A 13,234-nucleotide genomic window follows, 5' to 3' on the forward strand; every position below is an offset into this window, starting at 1 on the left:
AATTGCCCGAACCCACGAACCGAACCTCGAACCCGAACCCGTCCCCGAACCCGAATCGGCAACTTAGACTAAACTTGAACCAATCCATCTATGCAATCAATAGTGCATGCAATAAATCCATGAATAACGTGTTAGTTTATTCAGAATCTTAACACAATATCCTTAATTTCCCTATCAAAACTAAACTTGAACGAATCCATCTATGCAATCAATAGTATATGCAATAAATCCATGAATAACGCTGACACAGTCTGAATAAAACACAACATACACTTAATTGACTTTAATTCCAAAGTAAAATTACTTGAATTTAATTCCAAAGTACAAAGCACTTCTTACAAATGAGTTTTGACCTCCATTTCTCATTTCTTCCTCCTACTGTCGAGCCTACTATTAGAATTATTCTTGTAGCTCTTTTTGTCATTCTTGTAGGTTCTGTGACAGTCAAAGTTGCAAGTAATTAGACTTTTAGTGCACCTTCGAAACTGTAGCCTCCCTCTTCTATTTGATCATTTCATTTTTTTTTATGAATAGTCCCTTTCTATTAATAAATTAATATTTTCATTTTTAGTTCCTGCTGATGCAGGAAACTATTGTCAAGGGTAGTGCCCTAAACTTCGATTAATGTTCTTCCCTGCAGCCAATAGCAGGTTTCAATTTCTTTATTTTGTTTTGGTTTATGTTAGTTTCCTTTGTATAAAATGCTCGGAGGTTACCCATCTTCTCAGCAAATGCAAGGTGTCACCATGTCTTCATACACTCTTGGGATCCTCATAGGCTTCTATGTAATAGAAGGTAGGGAAATCAATGCAGTTGCTTTGGGGTTGCTATTTCAGCGGGCCTTCTTACGAGATGGTGACTTACCAGAGGGGTGGGCGAAATTCAAACCATCTACTTTTAGCTCTGCTGCCACTATGTTGATGATGTTTTTGGAGTTAGTATTTGTGCAGTTGGGCTTTCTAGATGTCATTTTTGCATGTTTCTCTGCATGCACGAGGGCCATGTATAGGTTTTTGATGGTTTATTTGACCTTGACTTCGGGTATAGGAAAAAGTAATAAAAAAGACATAAAACAATGATCTTTCAAAACTGTTTTGCAAGAGTTTTCTGCGGTTAGAGGCAATATTTCCCCATAGGACAGGAGGTTGGAGATATTAATTAGGTTTAACTCTACCTTTGGTTACATTGTGTGGCATTCCCACTTTATGAGATGTTTGTGCTAGAATTTGCATATCCTGCCTATATGCATATACAGACAATTGATAGTCTAATGAAGTTTCTGGCCTCAAAGTAGAGGAAGACTTACCATGTGGTCAAGCTTTGTTAGAAGCATCCTGTTACCCCAGCAGCCTCAAACAGAGCCAAAAAGTTTACACAAATCCATAGGGAAAGAAAAAGCCTCTGGTGATAGTACTGTGTGAAGTCTACTTATTCATTCGTATTCTACGACCGATACCAGTGCTATGTGACATAAATGTAAAACAATTGCATCTTTATTTTGTAAGGGGGTCTGAACTGTAAATGTAGTAATTGTTACTGAAGGGTTGTTCTATCTCTACATTTCCCAACCCTTTCCATTGTTTTGATTCAATTTTAATTTGAGAAACCATATTCATGACTATTAATTTCATTGATTATTTGTTGAGACACAAATCTACATGTTTATAGGTTCTATGGTTTCAATACTTGCTATTACTTATCTCTGATCGGTCTTGCTTACAAGAACTTCAACTTGCAGATTTAAATGACTTATCATGTTATTTATCCTCTTTAATATTCCATCATTGCTTCAAAATGAAAAATATTTAATCTCTCAGCCCTTAGAGTGCGTTCTGTGCATTCCTATGTTTTGCTGGTTCCTATTTAAGTGTGTTGTTGAGCTCTTAAAGGAGATATGTTAAATTGGAAATTGTTCTATATTATTAGGTTCAACTTGGTTCACCTATTCATCATTTACTATAGTAGCTCCCCCATATACTTGTATAAGCTGTGTGCTTGAAGAATCAAGTGTTTCAGATTTTATTTTTGGAAGAGATAATCTTGGAATAAAAACCAACAAAGTCGTGTGCTCTTGTTTTAAATGGCCCTCCATAAGATTTGCATTCATGATGGCTACATAAATGTCTCCCATCATACAAACTACACCCTACTAATACCCTAATCTCCCTAGTGTGAACAAAACATCCAATGAATAGTCAACACGATGAAATAGAGGTTAGTTACCTATTCCAATGACACAAATACGATGGTTTTGGCAGTGAAGAATATATGCCACGGTAAGATCTGATTGCTTTTATGGATACTTATATTAAGAATCTGTTACTGTGATGGAGAAAATGGTCATCTGAGAAGAAAATGGATTGTTTAGGTAGAAGAATGCACAGGTGAAGGACACATTTTTAGAATATTCAGACACAGATCCAAATCTCCTAGGAAGTCAGTCAGAGCATACTTGAGCTATTAGATGGAGACACACCCAACTAAAGCTTGGAACTGTAAGCTAATAAATGTGAGGAAAAAGCCACTCATTATATGCCAGAGCTACATCCCTTGTTTTAAATATAGTTTAAATAAATCAAACATTGTAACTCCTCATTAGGCAGAAGCCAAAAGATAAATAAATAGTGATTTATTATGGTCAATCTAGTCAAGAATAAAATTCCTAAAACTTTCTTCAAGAAGCCTATTTACAATATGAAAACAACAATCAAGCTGAAGAAAAAAAATTATCAAGAGTATACAGCCCGAACAAAATATTTTATGCCAAATTAATGACAGAGACAAAAAATTCCATAAATGTTTTCTTCTACGCAGCCTAATGATGAGAGGGATACATTGTGAAGTGAAAATATATCTTCTGAAACAAGTCATTTCAAGAATTTTTACAGTAATTACTAGCACTGATTATTATGCAGATATTAAACAAGTCATTTTAATGTTTGAGTAAAGCAGATTGTATCTCATCAGAAAGACCATAAACTTAACATTAATATTTAAAAATTGACTACTTTTTGCATATATATAATCAACCAGATCAGATATTGCTGGCATATGTTTTCTATGTAACCCATGTTATTTTATATCGAAGAACAATATAAGATTTATATGGTTATTGTAATTATTGTATATCATTCTTCAGATTGATCTATTACTATTGTTCTTTTCAATGAATACATTAAATGTTTTCCACCACTATTCTTTGTCCTTGGACAATCTATCGAATAAGACTTTCTTCAAATTTTCTTGTTTTTTACAACGTTTATTGTTCTATATTTCAAATTGCATATATGAAGATACATGGAAAATTAATTAACAACTTCCAAAATGCTATGCAGGTGAAGGTTCCAGATAAATTCATCATTACTGGTGCTGTTTTGAAGAAACAACCTTTAACATTGGACAGGTAATCTTATAAATTGGATCAATAGAATCCTTTCTAAATTCATTTTTGCATCTAAAGCTTCTGAGTAATGTCCTTTATTTTTTAAAAGTTCATACTAGCATCTGCTAAGTCTATGTAGCAGAGTTCTAACTATTTCATTTTAATTTATTTTAAGCTTTATTTTAATACAAAACAAAAGAAAGTGCCAATAATATACGCTCATTCCAGTTGCTTCCTTTCGCTTACCAGCCACTAGCCTTGGTTCATCCTATTATGCTAGTTTCTAGCTCTAGTTACTCCATAACAAAGGTAAAGAGAGAAAGTAATGCATTAGATTTATGGGCTTATCCAATAGCTATTTTAAATCCCAAATATATCATATAAATATAGAAGTCCAAATTTATACTGCGTATAGTTTGATGAATACAAATTAAAATTCAAAACAACTGAAAAGTACAGGTACATTCCAAAATAATCTAATCTATCGACAAAAGAATTTTAAGTGCAGTACCATATAGCTACTAAGTCTTTTGAGACTTCCACATTCTTTAGATGACCGACCATCAGGAGTAGTACAATCATGTACATGAAGTCAGCAGTAGCACTGTTAGATCCAAGAAAATGTCACAAATCAAATTTGAATATCAAAATTCAAAATTTTAAATCATATTACATTCCAAGAAATAAAATTGTGATTTCATTGTGTAACACCATCATAACAGCCGAAGACAATAAAAGACACAAGAGCCCTCCCAAATTGTGAAATGCATTACATCAGACATGCCTTTAGTACTATTCATAAACTTTGTCGGGAGTGGTCCTAGAGGTAACACAGGCATCCACCCATCATAGTCTTCCTTTTTCGAGCAACTCAATGATGAGTTCACAAAGAAACATTTGCAATAGGTTACCAGATTCAACATGCAGGCAAGCAACACATGCACCTCTCTCTATTACAAATCTCTACAAACTTGCCCTAATCTTTCTGTCATGCATTCTAATAAAACTTGATTTTGTAGGTTATAGGCACACTGAAGGCCAAAAATACACATTTAGAACCTTATGAAATGCGTTGCAGTGTCTTCCATCGAGCACTATCATTTGATAGTTTAGCTGACCTTGATTCTGTAGACTACACCAACTGTGCACAACCTGTAAAACCTACATGGCACCATAATTTTGTTGTGCATAGTGCAAAGACAAGAAGGCAACATTGACTACACCTTGCAAATTATCTGCTCGAGCAACATTTCCTAGAGATCACAGCAATCCCATATGACCAATACCAGAAAAACATGTCAAAAATGGTATACAAACTACAGAAAGTCTACCTCTATGGCACTTTCACATTGGCTTCCAACAACACCATTCTAAATATTGTTAGGCACTGACCACTAGGGCTGTAAAACTACATTTACTCACTGTAAAGTGGTATACTAGTCCCAATAGACACCTCCATCAACTCTATTTTGCATAACATCACTACGCATAAAACACTTGCCCTCAATTTTTGTATGCCATATGGTACAACTAGTACAGTTGGATGAAGTAAAATGATGAACCTATTTGTATATATACTTCTTTTGCCTTGTATTTTATTATCATGGCCTATATCTTAAAATGCAAGCATGGATCTAAATATTCCAAATGGTTTGTTGGACTGTTATTTGTCTCCTTTGTATATAGACAAACCATGTAATTGATGTGTTTCCATTTCCTGTTCAATATATGAATGCAACTTATCCTTATTCTATTTTCTGTATGGTCTTATATTGTTGTGCATGTCCCATTTTCTGTCCAATATATGGATGCAATTTTGCAATTTCTTTCATTGCTTCTACTGAACAAAATGATGAGCTTATAATATTCTCATATATATAAGGTTATTTGAGGCTATTGCTCTTGCAATGAAATTGTAAAATATGACTCCTTTCAGATTAGAAGACTTATTACAATTTGTTCTAATTGAGGCTAGGCACCATATGAAGTTTGTTGTTTCCCATATAGTATAGATAGAACGGTGGTCGTAAATCTACATATGTAATTGGGCAGTCATTGACTGTAGCTGATCCATATATGTAACAACAATGGTGGATACTGTGGCTGAAACCAATTGGCACTATTACAATCGTTGCTGCCCATTCAAAAAATTGTGTAAATGTTGTGCTTGCATGATAAAACTATTGTTCAACTATATTGATGTCATATTATTTCAATATACGAATGCAACTTATCCTGATTCTATTTTTTATATGGTCTTATATTGTTGTGCATGTCCCATTTTCTGTCCAATATATGGATGCAATTTTGCAATTTCTTTCATTACTTCTACTGAACAAAACGATGAGCTTATAATATTCTCATATATATAAGGTTATTTGAAGCTATTGCTCTTGCAATGAAATTGTAAAATATGACTCCTTTCAGATTAGAAGACTTAATACAATTTGTTCTAATTGAGGCTGGGCACCATATGGAGTTTGTTGTTTCCCATATAGTATAGATAGAACAGTGGTCGTAAATCTACATATGTAATTGGGCAGTCATTGATTGTAGCTGATCCATATATGTAACAACAATGGTGGATACTATGGCTGAAACCAATTGGCACTATTACAATCATTGTTGCCCATTCAAAAAATTGTGTAGATGTTGTGTTTGCATTATAAGACTAATGTTCAACTTGATTGATCATATTATTTCTGCTCTTAATGTTTCTATATTAACGATTAATACGGATGTTGATCAGGTGCCACAGTCAATGACACCTTAAGTCTCATTGTTCACAAATGCTCAGATTGTAACTTTTATAAATCCATTACTAGCTCTTCTAAAAGGTAATGTGTTTCTAAATCTGTTGCCTCATCAATCTTATCTCCCTCCACCCCTCTCTACACAAGGAAGGAACTAAGCTTCTCTGCAGCTGTTGTTTTATAATGCTAGGGACAGTTACCAAATGGTTCACTTTCCTCATTCCCTCCTTGGACCGATTACAACCCATAAGGATCAACATTTAAGTGGCACAATTGCAACTTTTATATTTTTGTCAGCTTAGAACCTAAACTCAAACTACGACCATTGAAACACATTCAAATTGGAAGATTTGTTGCCTGATAATCTTCATGAGATAATTATACCTATTTGGATTATGAAATTGAGTTAAAAACTTGAGTGCATAGATTTAGAAGAATCTAATTAAATAATATATAATGGATGTTGATTTTCATATCTTATATATTCTTTGATTATTTCTCCACAGAAAATATCTTCGGATGGTGCAATTGTAGAGATTGATAAAGTTTGTATAGAAGTGCTCAAAGCGCTGAGAAAATTCCTAAAGTGGGAATAGCATTTTGTTTTTGGGATCTGTATTGGAGAGATATAGCAATATGCGTGACAAGAGTGAGTACCTCAAAGTCTCAAGGAGGATGCTCAATCTTGAGAAGTGAATTCATCAGTGGAATTAGTGAATTCTAGAGAAGCAGAGATTAAATGAGGCAATTCAGTGTATTTTTGTATAGACCAGCATGTGTATCCCTCAACTTGCAAGAGCCAGTATTTCCAGGTCAGTTCAATTATTTGACACAGATAACTTTAATTGTTGCAAGTAATATCTGAACTGAACCTTTTAGAAAAAAAGATCTTGAATTTTTTAATATTTTTTAAAACATTTTTACTCCATTGCCTATTCAATTTTTTTTTTCTCTTTTCTTTCTTATTATTGCTTGCATCACACTACTCCAATATCAACCACAATTCCTCCTATTCAAATTCTATTTTTTATAGCATGCTTTGCTAGACTTCTTTTTAATTTTTTTTTTGCCTTTGTATTATCTATTCTTCCATCTTGTTCAATCTCTTTTTCACATCCTAACACAACTCCTGTGCTTCCACACTGATAGCTATTGTTTCCCTCTAAACTATTTGAAACAGTTTTAATGAATTCTCTACTCTATTTCTTGCAATATTCTAATTTTGAATCAATGAAAATAATGTTTCTTGGTACTAGCTTTAGGATGTCTCAGACATACCTACTCTATCCCAATAGTTTGATGCTAGCTAGCTGGGGGATTGACTCAAAATTGATGGGGTGGGGGTTCTAATAAGGAAATTATGAGCTGAGTGGAGGGAATGGAATGATTTGGGTAGAGTGTAGCAAGATATAACCATGGCAATAGGGAGGACTTATTTATTAGGACAGTGTGAACCACTTTCATATGTTCCACTATATCCTAATTGTTAATGGGTCAAAAGAAAATCCTTAAATGGAAAAGGAATTTGACACAAATATAACATAACCATTCTTCCTAAAAATCATTTTATCATTTATTCTGTACTCTACTCAAGCTTCTAATACATATAAAATTTGAGGTAGAACAATATATGATTGTAGTAAGAAGCATGTTTGACCATGATATCAGTTTTATGCTTTAACATGGCTTCCATATGACTAATGTTGGTTGATGATATTGGAGATGTAATAATGACTAATGATAGAGAAATTATTTTGAAGATGATGGTGGTGGAAAATCCAACCGCAAAGAGGTTGGGTCCTTTATTCTCTTCTTGTTTCTTATCATCTCTTTGTTATTCTAATATCTTTGCTACTACACATTATCAGTGGTAATGGATGTAACTTTTTTAATTATTTGACGAGTACTTCAATATCTTTTTATGTTAAATGATTTCATTCCATAAATTTTTTCAGTGCACACAAAATATATTGACAGGTTTGGTATTTTCATCTATCTATAGGTTTTGGTGGAACTTGCAGAATTACAAGATCGACAAGTTGGGGATGACAATATCAATTGTAATTGTTGTTCTGGAGTTGCTGAAGGTATATCATATAGGTTCTATCTCATCTTAGGGAGTTTTTTTTTCATGTTACCTTACACACTTTACTAAGACCTTTAAATATTTACTTTTCTTCTTAGATTTTTATTTCAAATCTCATAAAGAAATCTTTCTTACAATTTGTTGCGTGTTCTTGTTTGGTTTTTGTAATTGCAATGGGCAAATGGTCTGGTTCAAAATAAAATCCATCCAGCTTCTATCATCAGTCAATATAGGTTAATTTAAGCTATTTATCTCACTAATAAGAAATAAATGCATTCAAATTTTTTTATGGATTACAGAATCAGGATTAAATAAGCATAGTTTGTGAGCAGTAGAATCAAATGTTTTGTTGTAATTTACATGATTGTTTTATAACTCGAATGTCTAAATGCAAATCATATTGTCATTTTTCTTTTAAACATCTTGCAATGAAGGAAGGCTGCAAATATATTGATGATAAATTGTCTGTCATAGTGATTTATGCATCGATAGTGTTAAGAATGCTACTAGAATCAGTGATTTCTTAGTGTACATTGTCATATGTTTTATGTTTAGGTTTAGCAATTGACATCATATTCATGTTTTTCACTAGGAAGTCACATTGTCAGCTTCTCATATCTGTATTGATTTTATTAGTGGAGGTGGTCTTTATTGTGTAGGAAGAATATCAAGATTTCTATATTTGGTCTATCATCAAGATTATTTTGATTGTATTCTTTTGCTTTGATGTTTAATGCTTACTATAAGAATGGAGCCAACTTTAAGGAATTGAATGTCTCATAAAAATGTTGAGAAGCTTGGCAAATATTCTCTTATCAAGTGTGCACAAACTAGAACTACTTCAAAAATTGTAGCTATTGACAATGACCTATTTTAAAAAATGTAAGTCTTACTAGATATATCCAGCATATATAATAAATGTAGGAACTTACTATTATACTCAAAGAATTGGAACTTTGGATGGAAGAAAAAATATGTTGTAATTTTCAGCTTTGTACATGTTCTTTCCTTTGGAATATGCTTTTACTCATGAATTGTATATAGATATTAGTGGCAATGGTTGAACATGTGTTTTGACTTTGTGCTTTTCCAAATAAACACTTTCTTTGGGACATAAAAAATTCAAGGGCTTGAGATACATGGTGTTGCCTAATTAACATTGTTAACATTGTTAGGAAGTAATTTAAAAAAAAATCTTCTAGGCTATTATCCTAAACTAGTGTAGACAAACTACATAGAAATGAAGAACTAAATATCACCTATGAAATCAAGCATGCAATATTGAACTTGATTAACATCACCTCTCAACTTTTTCATGGAACATTAGTGGTTATATGCTTCTCTTTTTGTGATTAACTTTGCATTTATGGGTGTTGGTTTCCCTTTCATTCACGTTCACTTTTCTTTCACTATCACTTAGTTTTCTTTTAATGTTGCATATCATCTCTTCAGAACTATTCTATTTATGAAGATAAACACACTTAATTATCATTTTGTGGGTTTTTTAGATTATTGTCCCTTCATTATTGCATTGAAATTATATGAGGGAATAGGTTTTTACACCAAAGGTCTCCTTCACTTTGCTTTCACTATCGCTTAGCTTTCTTTTAATGTTGCATATCATCTCTTCACAACTATTCTATTTATGAAGATAAACACTCTAAATTCTCATGTTGTGGGTTTTTGATATTTTTGTCCCTTCATTATTGCATTGAAATTGTACGAGGGAATAGGTTTTTACACCAAAGGAATCTTTTCTCAATAGAAGAAGATTGCTATTTTGTTCATCTATATTGTAACCAAAAAAAAATTAGGACAAAGGTACACTAATTATTAATATAAATTAGGCATAAATCATTAAAGAAATGATAATGAGGTTAACCCAAAAGATGAGAACAAAGACAATGTAGAAAGTTTCACATTGTGTGATCATTTTTTAAAGGGTGCTAGCTCAATGGAAGAGTATTTGCTTTACAAGCAAGAGCATGGTGGTTCGATTCCACTGTGCCCTATTATATATCCAAATTTACTATTGAATACATAATTTAATATAGTAATAAATACGTGACTACATATACTATTAAATATGCTACTAAATATGTGACTACATTTACTATTAAATATTTTACAAAATAAAATATGTGATTAAATCACTATCACAATGACTATTAAATATATACAAATAAATATGTGATTAAATATACTATTAAATATGTGATTAAATCAATGATTAAGATCAGCTACCAAATAAAGGACTAAAATTTTTTAGTAGTAAACTTAGTCATGTTATAAATGATTGGGTATTAACTACTCTTAGTCATGTGACTAAGTTTAGTCACTTATATACAAATTCTAGTAGTTTTTTTAGTCACATATTTCTATTTTTGTACTAGTGTCTGACTCAAAATCACATAGATAAATCCTTATAGAAATATCACAATTTGACTTCTTGTGGAAATTATCTTCTACTTATCAATTGACGAGCTCAAGGGGCTTTCTAATGATTGGTTCATAAGGTACAACACTTGGTGAAGGTTTTGCAAATGGGGTTACAAGCTTCATGTTTAACCATGGAGGAAATTTCGTAGTTAAGCACACTTAGGCTGTAGTAGTACTAGGATGGGTGCCCTCCCAAGAAGTCTAGGTGCTTCACCTCTATGAGCATCACCTAGATCCAATTAGTGCTAAGTGTTCCATTTATTCTCATGAGAGATGGATTCATGTTGAATCACTACTCATGAAACATGGGTCAATGAGTTTGACTCAAAATCACATATTTAAATCCTAATAGCAATATTACAATTTGACTTGTTGTGGAAACTATCTCCTACTTATTAATTGATGAGCTTAACGGGCTTTCTAATGATTGGTTCATAAGGCACAACACTTGGTGAAGGTTTTGAAAAGGGGGTTGCAAGCTTTGGGTTTAATCATCGATGAAAATCCATAGTTAAGCATGCTTAGGTTAGAGTAGTACTGGGATGGGTGACCTCCTAGGAAGTCCCAGTGCTTCACCCCTGTGAGCATCACCTAGATGCAATGAGTGCTAAGTGTTCCATTTATTCTCATGAGAGATGGACTCATGTTGAATCACTACTCATGAAACATGGGTCAATGAGTTTGACTCAAAATCACACAGTTAAATTGTGATAGCAATAGTATAATAAGGAATAGATATAAAGTCCTTAGGTGAGTTTAGGTGTTTTTTTTTGTTATGTTTTTGATTGGGAGTCACATCTTGTCAATTAGGTCCTAATAGGCAAGATTGCTCAAAAGTTTCTCTAGGTGGAAAAATATGGTAAAATGCCTAAAAAGGGGGAAATGAGTGTGTAAGGGTGGTCCTCATATGTCCTAAGGTCATCCTAGAAGGTTTGGTAATATACTAGCCACATTTGAAGTGTCTATGAGCAAAATTTTAAAAGTTGTGAAAAAGTTGCACTGACAACTTTGCATGACAACTTTGTAATTTTTGCAAAATTGCTTAAAAAAATTTTGTGCAGTTTTGGAAAAGAACACAAATTGGGTAGTTATAGATCAAACTAATGTCTGTAATAGAGCATGAAGTCTTTTTAAGACTTTTACAACTCATTTCTAGGGGTTGGATAGTTGGGTGTATGGACATCACCAGTAGGAGAGCAATACTATGAACTGAAACATGGTTTTTGAAGTTTGAATAGAGTTTTTGGATTGAACAAAGAACTATTTTTGTAGGAATAGTATCTTGTAATAATGTTTTGAATCTTTATACATTTTTTTTATTTCAAGCAAGCATTGGATAGGGTTTTGAAAATTGTTTTGGTTTTGGAATACTCTTGTCCAATTTTATAGTGCAAGCATGAAAATGACTATAGCTCGACTGTCCTTGGTCAAAACACCATGGCTCTTGGAGACCGAGAAATGGCCTTTGTATATAGTGTGAATAATTTTTTTGGGGTTTTTGGAAGGCCAAATTGTTAATCTCAGATTGGTTTTGACAAGTGAGTTTGTATTCACTTAAGCCATTTACTTTGTTCACGCCAAAGAAGTAAAGTATGTCGAGCACAACACATAAGTTAGAGCATGCCTAGTAAAAAGTGAGTATTGAGTCACTCATATGCCGAGTCACTCAAGTGCAAAGTAGACGGTATGTGCCAAGTGATTTAGGAGTTGAGGGGGTAGTGCATGTCGAGTCATTCATATGCTGGGTGACAATATTAAAGTCACAGCTAATGTCAAGTGATAGTATTGAAGTCATAGATGATGTCGAGCACCAGGGACTTTAGATGCTGATTAAAAAAGTTTTGACATTGTTGTTTGTATTAGCACAAACTACTATGTAAACCATTTTTTGGCTGACTTATGGATTGAATTACAATATTTTGTTGATAAGGATGAATCTTAATTGGGAATCCCTATGTATTACATGCACCCAATTAGGTAAAAGGAAGGTTTAAGCAGAAATATGGATGAATCATGGTCATTGATTCATACCTAAACCTAAGTTGTCTAGGTCTTCTTAAGGAGGAAAAACCCTAAACTTCTTATGAGTGGAGTGAGAATGGATGAATGATCAAGGAGAGTTTTGCATGTGCAAACCAGGACATTCATGGTGACCAAGGTATTAGGATCTAAATTGCATTGTAGAATTAGTTATAGGAGAATAGAGGAAGGAAACAATGAATAGCAAAGAGACGTCTAATCAAGAAGGATCAAGTATACATCAGTATAGAGGTGATCTATCATCAAGCAATAGAGTAATAATCATAGGATCATTTCTAAGACATTCTAATAGGTGAATCAGTTAAATCTCTTAATAGAGTAGTCCTAACAAGCTATATTGACATCCTCTAACAAGATGCTTACTTAATTGTGTGTTAAAGACCTTTAATTAGGCACACTTCTAATAGGGTGTTGAAATCTTTTAACATGGTAGACCTTTCATAGGGTAGATCATGTTTCATGATCAAACATTGTAATCTTCATTGGATGCACTTTATTATTGTAGAAGCAAAGATTTGTGGGTGTCATCCCCAC

This window comes from Cupressus sempervirens, chromosome 6 (assembly GCF_028749045.1).
Source record: "Cupressus sempervirens isolate cs-2001-9-10 chromosome 6, ASM2874904v1, whole genome shotgun sequence".
NCBI lineage: Eukaryota > Viridiplantae > Streptophyta > Pinopsida > Cupressales > Cupressaceae > Cupressus > Cupressus sempervirens.